The sequence below is a fragment of the Triticum dicoccoides genome, chromosome 3A (genome assembly GCF_002162155.2).
Source record: "Triticum dicoccoides isolate Atlit2015 ecotype Zavitan chromosome 3A, WEW_v2.0, whole genome shotgun sequence".
NCBI lineage: Eukaryota > Viridiplantae > Streptophyta > Magnoliopsida > Poales > Poaceae > Triticum > Triticum dicoccoides.
Genome location: NC_041384.1, coordinates 401,468,472 through 401,487,849, shown reverse-complemented (window position 1 = coordinate 401,487,849; position 19,378 = coordinate 401,468,472).

The following is a 19,378-nucleotide window of genomic DNA, read 5'->3' as shown; positions in this document are numbered from 1 at the left end:
AATGGTGAGCCCAGATTCCGCAAAATGGCTAGAAGCCATGAAATCTGAGATGGGATCCATGTATGAGAACAAAGTGTGGACTTTGGTTGACTTGCCCGTTGATCGGCAAGCAATTGAGAATAAATGGATCTTCAAGAAGAACACCGACGCTGACAGTAATGTTACTGTCTACAAAGCTCGACTTGTTGCAAAAGGTTTTCGACAAGTTCAAGGGATTGACTACGATGAGACCTTCTCACCCGTAGCGATGCTTAAGTCTGTCCGAATCATGTTAGCGATTGCCGCATTTCATGATTATGAAATTTGGCAGATGGATGTCAAAACTGCATTCCTGAATGGATTTCTGGAAGAAGAGTTGTATATGATGCAACCGGAAGGTTTTGTCGATCCAAAGGGAGCTAACAAAGTGTGCAAGCTCCAGCGATCCATTTATGGACTGGTGCAAGCCTCTCGGAGTTGGAATAAACGCTTTGATAGTGTGATCAAATCATTTGGTTTTATACAGACTTTTGGAGAAGCCTGTATTTACAAGAAAGTGAGTGGGAGCTCTGTAGCATTTCTGATATTATATGTGGATGACATATTACTAATTGGAAATGATATAGAATTTCTGGATAGCATAAAGGGATACTTGAATAAAAGTTTTTCTATGAAAGACCTCGGTGAAGCTGCTTACATATTGGGCATCAAGATCTATAGAGATAGATCAAGACGCTTAATTGGACTTTCACAAAGCACATACCTTGACAAAGTTTTGAAAAGGTTCAAAATGGATCAAGCAAAGAAAGGGTTCTTGCCTGTGTTACAAGGTGTGAAGTTGAGTAAGAATCAAATGCCCGACCACTACAGAAGATAGAGAGAAGATGAAAGATGTTCCCTATGCTTCAGCCATAGGCTCTATCATGTATGCAATGCTGTGTACGAGACCTGATGTGTGCCTTGCTATAAGTCTAGCAGGGAGGTACCAAAGTAATCTAGGAGTAGATCACTGGACAGCGGTCAAGAACATCCTGAAATACCTGAAAAGGACTAAGGATATGTTTCTCGTTTGTGGAGGTGACAAAGAGCTCATCGTAAATGGTTACATTGACACAAGCTTTGACACTAATTCGGACGATTCTAAATCGCAAACCAGATACGTGTTTATATTAAACGGTGGAGCTGTCAGTTGGTGCAGTTCTAAACAAAGCGTCGTGGCGGGATCTACGTGTGAAGCAGAGTACATAGCTGCTTCAGAAGCAGCAAATGAAGGAGTCTGGATGAAGGAGTTCATATCCGATCTAGGTGTCATACCTAGTGAATCGGGTCCAATGAAAATCTTTTGTGACAATACTGGTGCAATTGCCTTGGCAAAGGAATCCAGATTTCATGAGAGAACCAAGCACATCAAGAGATGCTTCAATTCCATCTAGGATTTAGTCCAGGTGGGAGACATAGAAATTTGTAAGATACATACGGATCTGAATGTTGCAGACCCGTTGACTAAGCCTCTTCCACGAGCAAAACATGATCAGCACCAATGCTCCATGGGTGTTAGAATTATTACTGTGTAATCTAGATTATTGACTCTAGTGCAAGTGGGAGACTGAAGGAAATATGCCCCAGAGGCAATAATAAAGTTATTATTTATTTCCTTATTTCATGATAAATGTTTATTATTCATGATAGAATTGTATTAACCGGAAACATAATACATGCGTGAATACATAGACAAACAGAGTGTCACTAGTATGCCTCTACTTGACTATCTCGTTGATCAAAGATGGTTAAGTTTCCTAACCATATACATGAGTTGTCATTTGATTAACGGGATCACATCATTAGGAGAATGATGTGATTGACTTGACCCATTCCGTTAGCTTAGCACTTGATCGTTTAGTTTGTTGCTATTGCTTTCTTCATGACTTATACATGTTCCTATGACTATGAGATTATGCAACTCCCGTTTATCAGAGGAACACTTTGTGTGCCACCAAACATCACAACGTAACTGGGTGATTATAAAGGTGCTCTACAGGTGTTTCCAAAGGTACTTATTGGGTTGGCGTATTTTGAGATTAGGATTTGTCACTCCGATTGTCGGAGAGGTATCTCTGGGCCCACTCGGTAATGCACATCACTATAAGACTTGCAAGCATTGCAACTAATGAGTTAGTTGCGGGATGATGTATTACGGAACGAGTAAAGAGACTTGCCGGTAACGAGATTGAACTAGGTATTGAGATACCGACAATCGAATCTCGGGAAAGTAACATACCGATGACAAATGGAACAACGTGTGTAGTTATGCGGTCTGACCGATAAAGATCTTCGTAGAATATGTCGGGGCCAATATGGGCATCCAGGTCCCGCTATTGCTTATTGACCAGAGAGGTGTCTCGGTCATGTCTACATAGTTCTCGAACCCGTAGGGTCCGCACGCTTAACGTTCGTTGACGATATAGTACTATATGAGTTATGTATGTTGATGACCGAATGTTGTTCAGAGTCCGGGATGAGATCACGGACACGACGGGGAACTCCGGAATGGTCCGGAGATAAAGTTTGATATATGGGCTAATAGTGTTTGATCTCCGGAAGGGTTCCGGAATTCACCGGAAGGGGTTCCGGATGTTTCCCGAAATGTTTGGGCAAAAGAACACTTTATCTGGGCCAAAGGGGAAAGCCCACAAGGCTTTTTGAAAGTGCAAAAGGAAGTTTTGCGGAGACCAGAGGCTAGACGCCAGGAACCCTGACGTCTAGGGGGTAGACACCGGGAACCCTGGCATCTAGCCCTGGAGTCCGAGAAGGACTCTTGCCTTTCGGGTGAAACCAACTTTGAGGAGGCTTTTATTCCATGTTTCGACCCCAGGGCTCAACATATAAATAGAGGGGTAGGGCTAGCACCAAAGACACATCAAGAAACACCAAGCTGTGTGCCGGCAACCCCGTCCCCTCTAGTTTATCCTCCATCATAGTTTTCGTAGTGCTTACGCAAAGCCCTGCGGAGATTGTTCTTCACCAACACCATCACCACGCCGTCGTGCTGCCGGAACTCATCTACTACTTCGCCCCTCTTGCTGGATCGAGAAGGCGAGGACGTCACCGAGCCGAACGTGTGCAGAACTAGGAGGTGTCGCGCTTTCGGTACTTGGATCGGTCGGACGTGAAGACGTACGACTACATCAACCGCATTGATATAACGCTTCCGCGAACGGTCTACGAGGGTACGTAGACAATAGTCTCCCCTCTCGTTGCTATGCATCACCATGATCTTGCGTGTCCGTAGGATTTTTTTTGAAATTACTACGTTCCCCAACAGAAAGAACCTCGCATTGTCTTCCCCGCCAGCATGACAAGCATGAAGCCTAAGGTCCCCAGAGCTGCTTCAGAACTCAAGAAAACAAGGGGAGCTGAAGCCGAAGCCCGAAAGCACAAGACCAAGAACATCACTGACGATGCTCCACCGGCCAAGAAGGGAAAGACAAAGAAGAAAGATCGGGCTGCTCCCACAGAGCCCCTTGTCGTCGAGCCAATCTCAGTTGCTCATCCTGCGTCTAAACACCGTGAGTGTCAGTTAATAGTTCATGAGCCTGCTTCCACAGAGGCTCCTGAAGCTGAAGACATTCCAGCTCCTGAAGCTGAAGACATTGGTCATCATGACAATGTAGAAGATGATGAAGTCCTTCCTCAAATTGAGCACCAAATGGTATCATCGCCTGTTCTGACGAACAACAAGCTCATCAGCATTGGTCGTCCTTTGACGCCAATTTCTCAGAATGATTCATGGGCTGATCGCCCTCAAGACTCCCCACATCAAGAATCCCCAAGTACTCCCCCATCTCAAGCCACCACTCTGGTACCTGAAGATGATGACTTTGTGGTCCAGCCGACTCCCTCTCCAAAGGCGTCGCCCGCACTCCGCAGGCTTCGCAAAGGACCAAGGCCACAAGTCACTCTATCGAGCATTCCAGAAGGAGAAGTGCAACATAACTCAGTGGCACAACAAGTGTTCCCCGACGCCACTCCAACTGTGAATGTCTCTGAGTCCGAAGCAAATGCTGCTGAAGACATTCCGGCTGCATCAACCGATGATCAACAAGAACCACCAGAACCACATCAAGAAGAAGAGCGAGTTGCTACACCCCCTACCAACCAAGAAACTATTCTCGAGGAGAACGAGTCTGTGCCCAACCCTCTAGCTACTCAAGTGGAGGTTGAAAACACTGAGGTGGCCACCCACAACACTACTGAAGCCAATGACGTTGTCATGACTGAAGCTAATGTGGCACCTGAAGCGAATACGGTGCCTGAAGTCAATGTTGCACCTGAAGAAAATCTGCAGCTCGAAGTCAATGCCTCTGCTCCTGTACCACCTCCAAGATCTCACACCATTGAGCAAGCATACGATCGTGGTCAGCTTGTCACCATTCGCTGGCCCATTCTGATTCCTTTGCCTGCTCCCGGACCTCAATTTGACTATCATGTGGAGCACAGGCCTCAGGTCCAGAAGCCAATGCCAAGGCTGCCAAGGTTTCCAGGTACTGCAACTTCACCAGGATCATTTACTGTGAATGGCTTCATAGCACACAACACCTTCTTTGATAGCGCCAAGAGCCCATATTCCAAGCCAAGAATATCATCTGATAGGTTCTGGAGTTATCAGCAGTGCAGTTGCTATTTCTGCATACTATACAATCAGGGGCGCATTTTTCCTCATATGTGTCTAGTCTTCAAAGCCATTGCTGGCCTGCCCTGCCTGGAAGAAGCCCTTGACTGCTTCAGAGATGCTGACCTTCTACAGTTTGTGACCGATAAAGAGCATTGGAATGAAGAGCTTCTGCTGCAATTCTATGCAACTCTCCACATTCGCGGCTACTACAGGGATCCGAAGACTTGGGTCCTTGAGTGGATGACAGGCGATGTACACCATGAAGCCAAAGCCCAACATATAATTGAGCTTACTGCCCTGCCCACTCCTGGTGAACACTATGAACCAGGTTGTCAGCTACACCATAATGCTTTGGAGAGCATCTTCAAGAAGCTTGAGCCCAACATGAGCCAAATGCTAAGCATGATGAAGCCACTGCCCCAAGAGGCTGAATATCCAAAGGAGTTCTTTGTTGAAGACCTAGAGTATCTGCCCCGCACTATTTATCATATTATCAGGCGAACTCTCTGGCCTGTCAAAGCACATTCTCCTGCAGCGAAGCTTGAAGGAGTAATGACGACATTGGTTTTCTATATCTTCAATGGCATTAGCTTCAATGCTCAAGACTTCTTCATTAGGCAATTGGCTGCATCTGGCTCTGATATATTTGGTCTGAAGTTCTATGCTCCATGGGTAATGCGCCTCATCAAGCTTCACTCTGCTATAAACTATCAGCCCTCTGCGCGCAATCATCTCATATTCTTGCCAGAGGTTGATCTATCTGTCAAAGCCATATACCCAGAGCCTGCCAAGGAGCCAATTTATCTTCACAACATCGATCGTCAAAGTTTCACTCAACCCATTGAAGGAGTTCTTGCTGCAACTCGTGTTTATCCTTTGGCTGGAAATACACGTGCACCTCGTGCCCATACTGAAGCCACTGAAAGCACAATTGCCCAAAGGCCTCGGAAGCAATCTTGTGTTCTCAATGACCAAGAGCTTCTCGTCGCCCTGCATCAAAAACAAGATAAGCATCATGAATGGCTCAAGCGTCAGATCCAGAGCCTCTCGCTGGATGTTAATCGCATTCGCAACCTTGCCACCAAGAATGCATTTGTCACTCATGAAACCTGTCGGCGATCATGGAAGAGTCTGACTTTGCTGAGCTCTGAATATGATCTTCAATAGGATGGCTTCACAGAGAGATTTAAGTTTGATTCCACTCTTCCCCGGAACGCTCACTTGCGTCGGACTCCCTCACTCGAAGACTCTGACTACTCATCCTCAGCGGCAACTATCAATCCCAGAGTCATTGATGACGAAGATGATGCTACTTCACCAACTATAGCTTCGCCTCAAATCGACAGTGGACCAAGTTCTTCTGCACCACCAGACCTCAACGTCGACCCTGCTGCTTCGCCTACTCCTCATGGGAATGAGTAGAAAGCTCTATGTCTTCAAACCTTTTTGTCCTCACTAACAAAAGGGGGAGAAGCGTATGAGTTGATAGTATTCAAGAAGGTTCATAAGGGTGGTTGCTATACTTTTTCCAAGTTCTTACAACTCTCAATTTCGATACATTTGGTTCTTTTGAGTTGTAACACTTAAACTTGATGGTCGTCTGCTACCTTTTCTGTCAACTATGTGATGCGATGATAAATTCCGCATGTGCGACGATAAATTCCGCACGAAGTAATTTTGTAGACGTCCATTTATCATTATGCATGTCATTAACTTCGTTATATCTTTTCATGCATGATGAATTGTCTTCATAAGTTGAAGAGGATCTCCACAAATACAAACTGCCATGTGCATTTGCATTCAAACGCAAAATACTTATATATGCACATCTTCAGGGGGAGCCTTTTGCTACTTATGAAGACAATACCTTAATCCTTTACAATTTCACATACTATTGTCCCCGTTGAAAACTTCAACCAGTTTGTCATCAATCACCAAAAAGGGGGAGATTGTAAGTGCATCTAGTGCCACCCCTAGTTGGTTTTGAAGTATTGATGACAAACCTGGTTGAGGAACTAATGTGTTTGTGAGAATTGCAGGATAAACAGAGGTAGTTGTCCCTCATTGATTCGGTTTACCTACTAGAGATGACCCCTAAAAATGTATGAAGACATTGAAGACAATGGTGGTCTGTGAAGAGTTTCACATTGAAGACTATGACATGAGAAGACATTGTATGAAGACTATGGATTGTGAAGACATAGTTGTTTCGTAGTTTCCTTTTCTTCTTTGTTGAGTCATAGGAACCACCGTACTGTTAAGTGGGGTCCAAGTGGACAAAGTCAGAGTGACTAAAGTGATGCTCAACCAAATCCTATGTCTTCGAGCGAAGACAATGAGAGCAAATCTCATCTGGAGCTGGATAAGTCAGCTTTACTTGTAGCCCAAGTCAAGTTGCCGCGTGTGATTGAAATCTGACCATTAGACACGTGTCAGTTCCTTAGTGACCCAGGGTCATTTCGAACAAATCAGGTCGGGTTGCCTAGTGTCTATAAATAGCCCACCCCCTACACCATAAATTGGTGGCTGCTTAGAGATAGTACACGGTTTTTGTCGTTTGACAGCAACCCACCTCGAAGCCTTTGAGAGAGAAATCCTTGCGAGGACAAAGCCCTAAACACCAGAGCCAAAGAGTGCTAGGCATCGCTAAGGTCTTTCTGTCTGCGTGATCTGAAGACTTGTTACACTTGAGGATTGTGAATCCTCCAGCCAGTTAGGCGTCACGTTCTGAGCATCCAAGACTCATTGTTGATCGCCGGTGAACGAAGTCTGTGAAGGTTTGGAAGTCTACCTTGAAGACTTACCAGAGTGATTGGGCGATGACTGTGTGTCCTTAGCTCAAGGGGAATAAGGTGAAGACACGGTCTTGTGAGTTGAATCTCAGCCTCCCTAACCAGACTTACAGTTGTCACGGCAACTGGAACTGGTCCAACAAATACCTGTCCTCACCAAGCAACTGGTTCTATCCTTACCTCTTTCTTTACCTACAGTTTGTCTTCGTGAAGTCATTGCCTGCTTGCATGATATGATTGACTTCACTATCTGAAGACTGTTGTTGATTGGTTTCATACTTTCTTCCGTCTTGATCCATACTACCTAGCTGTTTATCGTCTTCGTGCTTTCACTTCATTGCTTACTTGACTATGGCATGTCTAGTGTAGTCTACCTTCTACTGCATATCAATAGGTTCATTTCTACTATTTGTCTTCAAAGCCCCCGTCTTTTGAAGACTTTCATAAAAATCGCCTATTCACCCCCCTCTAGTCAATAACTAGCACTTTCATTGAGCAATAGCTTCGGGCCTGGACTTGGGCTGCAGACCTCTATATATAATATCTCCCCATGGTCACTTTATGGCATTCTATTCTGCATACTCAACAATCACAAATCTGTACTTGAACCATTCTTCTTCCCAATATCTCCGAATCCATTGGATTCGGGTCTTGCGCTCACCATAGGTTTCTTTAGGATTGTACTTGTACAGTTAAAATAGATCTGGTGGCAGGTCCTTGGATGTATCCCCATGGCGCTGCCTGCCGCCCTTTCTAGCTGATTTCTCTGTGGCCATAGTATTCAAGCTGAAAGGCTTCAAGACTGTGAATGCCTTCCTTCTGCTGGTCAAACAGGAACTGGCTTCAAGAGAATTGATGTGTCGCTGTAAGAATTCTGCAAACGAATGCAGACTATGAGAACCAAGAGATTCTCCCACAGACATGTACCTGTGACAGCATTAGAGATGCATGGGAAGGGGAAGAGGTCATATGCATTCTTAGAAGATTTTGAAGACAAATCAGTTTGAAGACATTGACCTCACAGTGCGAAGACATTCACTTATTTGTTCCGAGCTGGTTCCAGATTTGTACAAATTCAAGAATAAGTACAAGTGCGGAATCTAACTAGTAGTGAAGCATAAGTGAATATACTTGGCATGATATGAGATGCAAACAAGATAGATCCAGATTTGCAAGCTTAGAAACCACTTCTGGTTGAAGTGGATGGATCTGATGAATCAAAAGGGGGAGTAAAAGTGAGATTTAATTACCACACGAGAACTGCTAGATGAAGTCGAGAGGGAGGCTGAGCAGTTCAATCTCCCGTGCCCTAACTTGGCGACGGAAGACACCTACGGCGGTGGCGGAGAGGACGAGGTCTACAGCCGGCGTGAAGACAACGTCGAAGATGTCGTGACAGCTAAGCGCTTCGTCTCCGGTGTTGTCATGAGCTAGCGGCGGTGCTATGGTTTTGGTGCGATGAGAGGGGGTGGAAGAAGAGATAATGACCGCGGTGAGGTGTGTATTTATAGAGACAAGGACGGCACAACGGTCTTATGCAGGTGCCCCTGGCGGTTCATATCTGAAGGACACATGGCATGCATGCAACACGTTGGGAGTTCTTCCATGTTCCCACGCATGCATGGATTGTCGGGTGGTTGTTCCGGCTTCTCCGGGTTTCAGGCAAAAAGGATATAGCACTAAAACGGATTCAATTTTTGTCTCTATGTCTTCTGCTGACAAGGACTCAGAGAAGACAATCGACAATTTTAATAGAATGCATATGATTTGGATAGATAGAATCTAAGGTAGAAGCATAGAGGGTGTTAGGGTCTGATCACATTCACTTAGATCAAAAAGATTCAAACATGAAGACATAGCTACAAGTGAATGTTGTAGAGGACAAAACACAAATGTATATATATATCAGTATGAGACCAAATCAATCACTGTGAAGATAATCATGAGATCAAATCAGTGTTAAAGACAAACCAAATGCGAAGACCATGCAAATGTGATGTCAATAAAACAAACACATCAAGTAAGAGTTTGGTGGTTGCGTTGCCCACCGTATAGGATGTATTAGACCCAGACACGGCGCACAATTATCGTGGTGCTCCGAAGTCAAATTCCGCATTAATGTATTCACACTTAGAGTATATGTCTTCATTATTTGAAGATATATGTTACTACTATACGTTACTTCGTGTGTTGCACATCTAAGTCATCACATGCATAAGCGTTAGGATGTGTGTCTAGTTACAGGACATTCGAGGATTCTAAGATATTTAGCTCACACTGCAACTTGCAAAACCTTTTCTCGTCCAAGGGCTTTGTGAAGATATCTGCCAATTGCTCTTCAGTGCTAATGTGAATGATATCAATATCTTCCTTCATGACATGATCTCTGAGAAAATGATGACAGATCTGAATGTGCTTTGTCTTCGAGTGCTGAACTGGGTTATTGGCAATCTTGATGGCGCTTTCATTATCGCAGTAGAGTGGCACATGCTTCATATGGATGCCATAATCCTTTAGGGTTTGCTTCATCCATAGAAGCTGAGCACAGCAAGATCCAGCAACAGTGTATTCAGATTCACCAGTGGAGAGAGACACATAGTTCTGCTTCTTTGAAGACCAACAGACAAGAGATCGTCTAAGAAAGTGACATGTGCCTGATGTAGACTTGCGATCAACCTTGTCACCAACATAATCAGTATCTGAGAATCCAACTAGATCAAAATATGAGCCCTTTGGATACCATAATCCTAGTGTTGGGGTGTAAGCCAAATATCGAAGAATTCTCTTCACAGCTAAGTGATGCGACTCCTTTGGTGCCGCTTGAAATCGGGCACACATGCAAACGCTAAGCATGATATCTTGCCTATATGCACACAAATAGGGTAAAGAACCAATCATGGAGTGGTATACCTTTTGATCGAACTCTTTACCATTATCGTTGGGGCCCAGATGACTTTTGGTTGGCATTGGCATCGTGTATCCCTTGCAGTCTTGCATTCCAAACTTCTTCAGGCAATCTTTGAGGTATGTCTCTTGAGATCTCAAGATGCCATTGCTTTGCTGACGGATTTGATGACCAAGGAAGAACTTCAGCTCACCCATCATGGACATCTGATATTGCTCTTGCATAATGTGTCCAAACTCATCACTATATCTTTTGTCAGTGTAGCCGAAGATAATGTCATCCACATAGGTCTGGCACACAAACAGTTCACCATCATATGTCTTCGTGAAGAGAGTGGGATCCAGGGAACCAGGTTTGAAGCCTTTTCTCTTCAGGAAGTCTTTGATTGTGTCATACCAAGCACGAGGGGATTGTTTGAGTCCATACAGTGCCTTGTTGAGCTTGTAAACCATATCAGGATGTTTTGGTTCTTCAAAGCCAGGAGGTTGTGCAACATACACTTCTTCTTCAATCTTGCCATTGAGAAAGGCACTCTTCACATCCATTTGATACAGGAGGATGTTGTGATGGTTGGCATAGGCTAGCAGAATGCGAATGGCTTCAAGACTAGCTACCGGAGCGAATGTTTCATCAGAGTCAATCCCTTCAACTTGAGTATATCCTTGAGCAACGAGATGAGCCTTGTTTCTGAAAACTTGACCATGCTCATCCTGTTTGTTGAGATAGATCCATTTGGTTCCAATGATATTATGCTTCCATGGGTTAGGATGCTCGACCAATTCCCACACATTATTCAGCTCAAACTGTTGAAGCTCTTCTTGCATAGCTTGAATCCACTCAGGTTCCATGAAGTCTTCAACAACTTCGTTGGGTTCAGATATGGAGATAAATGGAAAGTGCCCACAGAAATTTGCTAGCTAACTTGCTCTTGAAAGAGTGAGTGGACCATGTCCATTGATGCTATTAATTATTTCTCAGTCTGTACTTCATTTGCAACACGAGGATGAACTGGATGAAGATTTTTCCCTAGCTAGTCATTTTTTCCGTCATCAGCATTGGCTTCAGGCTGAGCAGAGTCTTCAGGCTGATTTGGTGCATAAATGATAAGTTCCTCTTCAGCCTATGCATTTGAAGGTATGATTTCTCCGGTACCCATAAGCTTGATGGATTCACTTGGTGAGACTTCAACTAGCACATTTGGCAGGTGCTCTCTTTGCGAGCTGTTAGTTTCATTGAACCGCACATCCATAGTTTCAACCACTTTATAGTGAAAGAGGTTGAAGACTCTGTAGGAGTGCGAATACTTTCTGTAACCAAGCATCAAACCTTCATGTGCTTTTGGTGCAAATTTTGAAGTGTGATGCGGATCTTTGATCCAGCACCTAGCACCAAATACTCTGAAGTAGCTTACGTTTGGCTTCTTACCAGTCAATAGCTCATATGATGTCTTCTTTAGAAGCTTGTCAAGATAAACACGGTTGATGACATGGCATGCAGTATCAATAGCTTCAGGCCAGAACTTCCTTGGAGTCTTGTACTCATCAAGCATCGTCCGAGCCATCTCAATGAGTGTTCTATTCTTGTGCTCCACGATGCCATTCTGCTGAGGTGTGGATGGAGCTAAGAATTCATGAGTGATGCCCAATGTATCAAGATAAGTGTCGAGGCCGGTGTTCTTGAACTCTATGCCATTGTCACTTCTGATGTGCTTGATCTTGATGCCATAGTTCGTCATGGCACGATTGGTGAATCGTCTGAAGACATCCTGCACTTTAGTCTTGTAGAGAATTATATGCACCCAGGTATATCTAGAGTAATCATCAACAATAACAAATCCATAGAGACAAGCAGTGGTAGTAAGAGTGGAGTAATGAGTAGGGCCGAATAGGTCCATGTGAAGCAGCTCGAAAGGACATGATGTCGTCATGATTGTCTTTGAAGGATGCTTGGCCCTAGTCATCTTCCCTGCTTCGCAGGCACCACACAGATGATCCGTTTTGATCTTGACGCCCTCGATGCCTACAACATGCTTCTTCTTTGAGAGAGTGTACAAGTTCCTCATGCCAGCATGCCCTAGCCTCCGATGCTAGAGCCAGCACTCAGAAGCTTTTGCTAGAAGACATACGGCCAGCTGTGGTCCTGCTAAGAAATCTACCATGTACAGATCACCTTTTCGGTACCCTTCAAAGACTATAGACTTGTTAGATTTCATTAGAACAAGGCAACGATATTTTCCAATATCACAATCATGTTCAAGTCCCAAAGCATTGAGACAAATATTAAGTTGAAACCAAGGGATTCAACAAGCATCACTTTATCCGTGTGCTGATCCTTTGAGATTGCAACTCTACCTAGACCCAATACCTTGCCTTTACCAGTGTCAGCAAATGTGATGTGACTCTTGTCAGATGGATGTAAGGTTGAGTCCATGAGAAGACTTCGATCGCCAGTCATGTGGTTAGTGCATCCACTGTCAATAATCCATTCTGAAGCAGCTGGTGTCATACCCTTCAGTGCAGCTGGGAGGATAGGCCTCATGAAGGGTATTGTGAAGCACAAACATTTGACGAGCAAGTGGATTATGAAAGCTCAGATCTAGGTTAGGACTAATAGGATGTTTGGCAAGCGACACAGGAACAAAATACATAGTAAGACCATTTGGGCATTTTATCTTGCGCTCCACAAGATGTTTTAGGTCCCCAGCAATAGCATCTGACGCCTTTGATTTCCGGCTAGAGACCCTTCCCTGCAAAAGAGAGTTAAGTTTTCTTAACCACCCACATCTTCAGGTGTGGCTTCGAAGCAATGAGTCTAAGTGCAGCATCTGAGAACTTTGGCTTTGGAGCCCTAGCAAATAGTATTGCAGGAGATGAATAATACTCATAAGAGTAGGTAGAATAGTTCTTGGTCTTATGAACATGGCAGTTTGATGAAACATGCTCATATTCATAGGCCTGAGTATGGTTTCCCTCCAAAACATTAGGTGACTCTGGTGAGTCCTCTGTCTGTAAGAAGCCTTTGGACCATGTGAGGCCTTTGGTCTGGGGTTTGTCTTCTTCCCAGGTGGTGTCATGATGACATTCACCTGAAGATTTTCAAGACAACTCTTGGGCACCCAGATCTTCTTCAAAGGTGGTCCATTCCTGCAGTTAGTACCAATATACCTGGCAAACACTTCACCATTCTGATTCTTAAACAATTTATAGTTTGCATCAAAGGATTCATCAATGATAATTGGGTTAGCACAAGTGAAGTCTGATAAGGTAGATGGATCCACTGAGGGTCGCTTTGCAGCAACCCATGTGGTTTTGGGGTACTGCTCAGGCTTCCAGTAAGAACCATCAACGTTCATTTTCCTTTCGAACCCAACACCCTCATTCCTAGGGTTTCGGTTCAAAATCTATTTCTTGAGGACTTCACATAGTGTCTGATGCCCTTTGAGACTTTTGTGCATTCCTGTCTCAAGCAATGTCTTCAACCTGGCATTCTCATCAGCAATAGTAGTGGTATCCCCAGCAAAAGGGGTTAGTTACCACATCAGCAGTTGAAGATATTGCAACAGTAGTAGCAGTAGAACATCCAGCAACATAAGTAGCGTTATCACGCTCAAGGCATTTTAGACATGGTGGTTCAAATCCTTCCTGAGCTGAACTAATTTGTTGAGTGCGAAGTGACTCGTTCTCCTTTTGAAGATCTTCATGAGCTAATCTCAAGTTCTCAAGCTCTTGCTTCCTTTGAAGGTAATCATAGGAGAGCTTTTCATGAGTAGTTGAGAGTGTTTCATGACGACTTTCAAGTTCTTCGTACTTAACATGAAGATTTTTAATGTCTTCAATTAAGGACTGAGTTCGAGTCATTTCCACGTCCAACAGGTCATTGCTTTTGTCTAACAGTTTTTGAATATGTTCCATAGCAGTCTGTTGCTGTGTTGCAATTTTAGCAAGTGTTTTGTAGCTAGATTCACATTTAGAATCATCTTCACTTGATGTTTGATAGTGAGCATCGCGTGAGTTTACCTCTGCACCATGTGCCATGAAGCAGTAGGTGGGTGCAGAGTCATCCTCACCATTAGCATCAGTGTTGGTGAAGAGGCCATCGTCTTCAGTGTTGAAGATGGACTTGGTGACATATGCTGAAGCTAAAGCCAAGCTTGCCATGCCTGAATCAGATTCCTCTTCAGACTCTATCTCCACCTCCTTAGATGCAGACTCCTCCTATGAATCCATATCCTTGCCAACAAACGCACGAGCCTTGCTAAATGAGCTCTTCTTGTGTGATGAAGACTTTGACGAATACTAAGAAGAAGACTTTGAGGATTTCTTATTCTTCTTGTCATAAGAACCATATTCCTTGCTCTTGTTGTTGTTGTTGTTCTAATTGTCCATGGAGGACATTCAGAGATGTAGTGACCAGGTTTCTTGCACCTGTGGCACATTCTCTTCTTGTAGTCACGGGAGGAAGCTTCATCATTTCTTGAGCTGGATTTCAAAGACTATCTGGAGCCTTTCTTCCTGGTGAACCTATGGAACTTCTTCATGAGCATGGCAAGTTCCTTTCCAATGTCTTCAGGATCCTCAGAACTGCAGTCAGATTCTTCTTCAGATGAGGAAATAGCCTTTGCCTTCAAAGCACGAGCTCGGCCATAGTTGGGACCATAGATATCTCTTTTCTTAGATAGTTGGAACTCATGTGTGTTGAGCCTCTCAATTATGTCAGACGGATCGAGAGTCTTGAAGTCAGGGCGTTCTTGATTCATCAGGGCCAGGGTGTCGAATGAGTTGTCTAGTGATCTCAAGAGTGTTTTGACGATTTCATGCTTGGTGATCTCAGTGGCACCGAGTGCATGAAGCTCATTTGTGATGTCAGTGAGGCGATCAAACGTCAGCTGAACATTCTCATTGTCATTTCTCTTGAAGCGGTTGAAGAGATTGCGAAGAACACTGATCCTTGAGTCTCTCTGGGTTGAGACGCCTTCATTGACCTTGGAGAGCCAGTCCCAGACTAGCTTCGCCGTTTCCAGAGCACTCACATGGCCATACTGTCCTTTGGTCAAATGAGCATAGATGATGTTCTTGGTAGTAGAATCCAGTTGAATGAACTTCTTGACATCGGCTGGGGTGACGCCTTCACCGGCCTTGGGAACATCGTTCTTGATGACATACCAGAGGTTGACATCAATGGCTTCAAGATGCATGCACATCTTATTCTTCCAGTAGGGGTAATCAGTGCCAGTGAAGACAGGGCACGCAACGGAGACTTTGATTATCCCTGAAGTCGACATAGCTAAAACTCCAGGTGGTTAAACCGAATCACACAGAACAAGTGAGCACCTTGCTCTGATACCAATTGAAAGTGCTAGTTGTCGACTAGAGGGGGTGAATAGGAGATTTTTATGGAAGTCTTCAAAACACGGGGGCTTTGAAGACAAACAGTAGAAATGAACCTATTGATATCCAGCGGAAGGTAGACTACACTAGACAAGCCATAGTCAAGTAAGCAATGAACTGAAAGCACGAAGACTATCAGCAGCTAGGTAGAATGGGTCAGGATGGAAGATAGTATGAAGCCAAACAACAACAGTCTTCACATGATGAAGTCGATCAGATCATGCAAGCAGGCAATGACTTCACGAAGACAAATTGTAAGTAATGAGAGGTAAAGGATAGAACCAGTTGCTTGGTGAGGACAAGGATTTGTTGGACCAGTTCCAGTTGCTATGACAACTGTACGTCCGGTTAGGGAGGCTGAGATTCAACTCAGAAGACCGCGTCTTCACCTTATTCCCCTTGAGCTAAGGTTCCTCACCCAATCACTCTGGTAAGTATTCAGGGTAGACTTCCAAACCTTCACAAACTTCGTTCACCGGCGATCCACAATGACTCTTGGATGCTCAGAATGCGACGCCTAACTGACTGGAGGATTCATAGTCCTCAAGTGGAACAAGTCTTCAGATCACGCAGACAGAAAGACTTCAATGATGCCTAACACTCTTTGGATCTGGGTGTTTAGGGCTTTGTCCTTGCAAGGATTTCTCTCTCAAAGCCTTCAGAGGTGGGTTGCTCTCAAACGACAAAAGCCATGCACTAACTCTGAGCAGCCACCAATTTATGGTGTAGGGCTTGGGCCATTTATAGCCAGGAGGCAACCCGACCTGATTTGTCCGAAATGACCATCGGTCACTAAGGAACTGACATGTCCAATGGTCAGATTTCAAACACATGCGACAGCTTGACTTGGGCTACAAGTAAAGCTGACTTATCCATCTCTAGATAAGATTTGATCTCATTGTCTTTGCTCGAAGACATAGGATTTGGTTGAACATCACATCAGTCACCCTGACTTTGTTCACTTTGACCCCCACTTAACAGTACGGTGGTTCCTATGACTCAACAAAGAAGAAAAGGAAACTACGAAACAACTATGTCTTCGCAATCCATAGTCTTCATGCGATGTCTTCTCATGTCATAGTCTTCAATGTGAATCTCTTCACAGACCACCATTGTCTTCAATGCCTTCACACATTTTTAGGGGTCATCTCTTGTAGGTAAACGAATCAATGAGGGACTACTACCTGTGTTATCCTGCAATTCTCACAAACACATTAGTCCCTCAACAAAGTTTGTCGTCGATACTCCAAAACCAACTAGGGGTGGCACTAGATGCATTTACACTAAGGTTTATCAATACTCCAAAACCAGCTAGGGGTGGCACTAGTTTGTCGTCATTAGTACCTCAACCATGTTTGTCGTCAATACTCCATAACCAACTAGAGCTTGATGTCTACTACACAACCTTCTTCTTGTAGATGTTGTTGGGCCTCCAAGTGCAGAGGTTTGTAGGACAGTAGCAAATTTCCCTCAAGTGGATGACGTAAGGTTTATCAATTTGTGGGAGGCGTAGGATGAAGATGGTCTCTCTCAAACAACCCTACAACCAAATAACAAAGAGTCTCTTGTGTCCCCAACACACCCAATACAATGGTAAATTGTATAGGTGCACTAGTTAGGCAAAGAGATGGTGATACAAGTGTAATATGGATGGTAGATATAGGTTTTTGTAATCTGAAAATATAAAAACATCAAGGTAACTAATGATAAAACTGAGCTAAATCTGTATTGCAATGCATTGAAACAAGGCCTAGGTTTCATACTTTCACTAGTGCAAGTTCTCTCAAAAAGGATAACATAATTAGATCATATAACTATCCCTCAACATGCAACAAAGAGTCACTCCAAAGTCACTAATAGCGGAGAACAAACGAAGAGATTATTGTAGGGTATGAAACCACCTTAAATTTATTCTTTCCGATCAATCCATTGGGCTATTCCTATAAGTGTAACAAACAGCCCTAGAGTTCGTAGTAGAATAACACCTTAAGACACAAATCAACCAAAACCCTAATGTCACCTAGATACTCCAATGTCATCTCAAGTATCCACGGGTATGATTATACGATATGCATTACACAATCTCAGATTCATCTATTCAACCAACACAAATAACTTCAAAGAGTGCCCCAAAGTTTCTACCGGAGAGTCAAGACGAAAACATGTGCCAACCCCTGTGCATAAGTTCACAAGGTCATAGAACTCGCAAGTTGATCACCAAAACATACATCAAGTGGATCACGTGAATATCCTATTGTCACCATAGATAAGCACATGCAAGACATACATCAAGTGTTCTCAAATCCTTAAAGACTCAATTCGATAAGATAACTTCAAAGGGAAAACTCAATTCATCACAAGGAGATAGAGGGGGAGAAACATCATAAGATCCAACTATAATAGCAAAGCTCATGGTACATCAAGATCGTGCCATATCAAGAACACGAGAGAGAGATCAAACACATAGCTACTAGTACATACCCTCAGCCCCGAGGGTGAAATACTCCCTCCTTGTCATGGAGAGCGCCGGGATGATGAATATGGCCACCGGTGATGGATCCCCCCTCCGGCAGGGTGCCGGAACAGGGTCCTGATTTGTTTTTGGTGGCTACAGAGGCTTGCGGCAGCGGAACTCCCGATCTAGGTTATTTTCTAGAGGTTTGGGGATTTATAGGAGAGGTTGGTGTCGAGAACAAGTCAGGGGGCCCCATGGAGAGTCCACGAGTGTCAGCGATCTAGGAATGGCGGTCCCCAGACTTGCCTGCCTGCGGCCCACGGCATGGCTGGGCTGGCAGGTCTGTACGACCCATCTTCATCGACGAGGTATTCAAGACCCTCGCAAGGTGGATGACGCAAGACCTCCTCAGGAGCGGCCTTGCCAGGCAGGCTCACGAGGGGCAGAGAGATCAAGGCAAGGCAAACCTCATGAGGTCCTCGTGACGTGTGTCATGACGATCGAGACCAGGCGGGCGCCAGCGTGCAACAGCGTCCTTGTTTCCTCTTTGGTGCCAAGAGGGCAAGCGCAGGCGTGGAGTACCGAGGCATCAAGGAAAGGTTTCCATATCGATGCAACGAGACCAAACCATAAGGATGGCAAGACAGAGGTCACCATGGAGCCCAAGACGGCGTCACCACCAGAGCCTTTTGTAGGCGAAGACCGCTTTTGTCAGGATAAGCTGTACTAGCTGTCCCCTTTCAAATTGGCCGTTGTTGGCTCCCTTCACGCTCAATATTTGGGGAGAGGACTGGGGCCTATATAAGTAGAACTAGCCACCATAGTAGGGGCAACTGATTGCTCGAGAACTCATTCAGAGGCATCTCACCCACACAAGTTCACCAAGCACAAGAACACCTCAACCTCAGGAGGTTGTTCTTCCCCTTGTACTATTCATCATCATCCCAAGAGGAAATCCACCACCACCACACTGGAGTAGGGTATTACACCACAATGGTGGCCCGAACTAGTATAAATCTTGTGTCTTTGTGTTCCAAGTTTGTCGAGTCCGTCTGCGAGATCTTAGCGAGCTAGGGCGTGGATTGATAGGGAGAAAACCTTCGCGCTCACCCCAGTGCTCAAACCTTGAGGGTTTTGCCGGAACCCGTGATTCGACATCTGGCGCGCCAGGTAGGGGTGCGCCAGAGC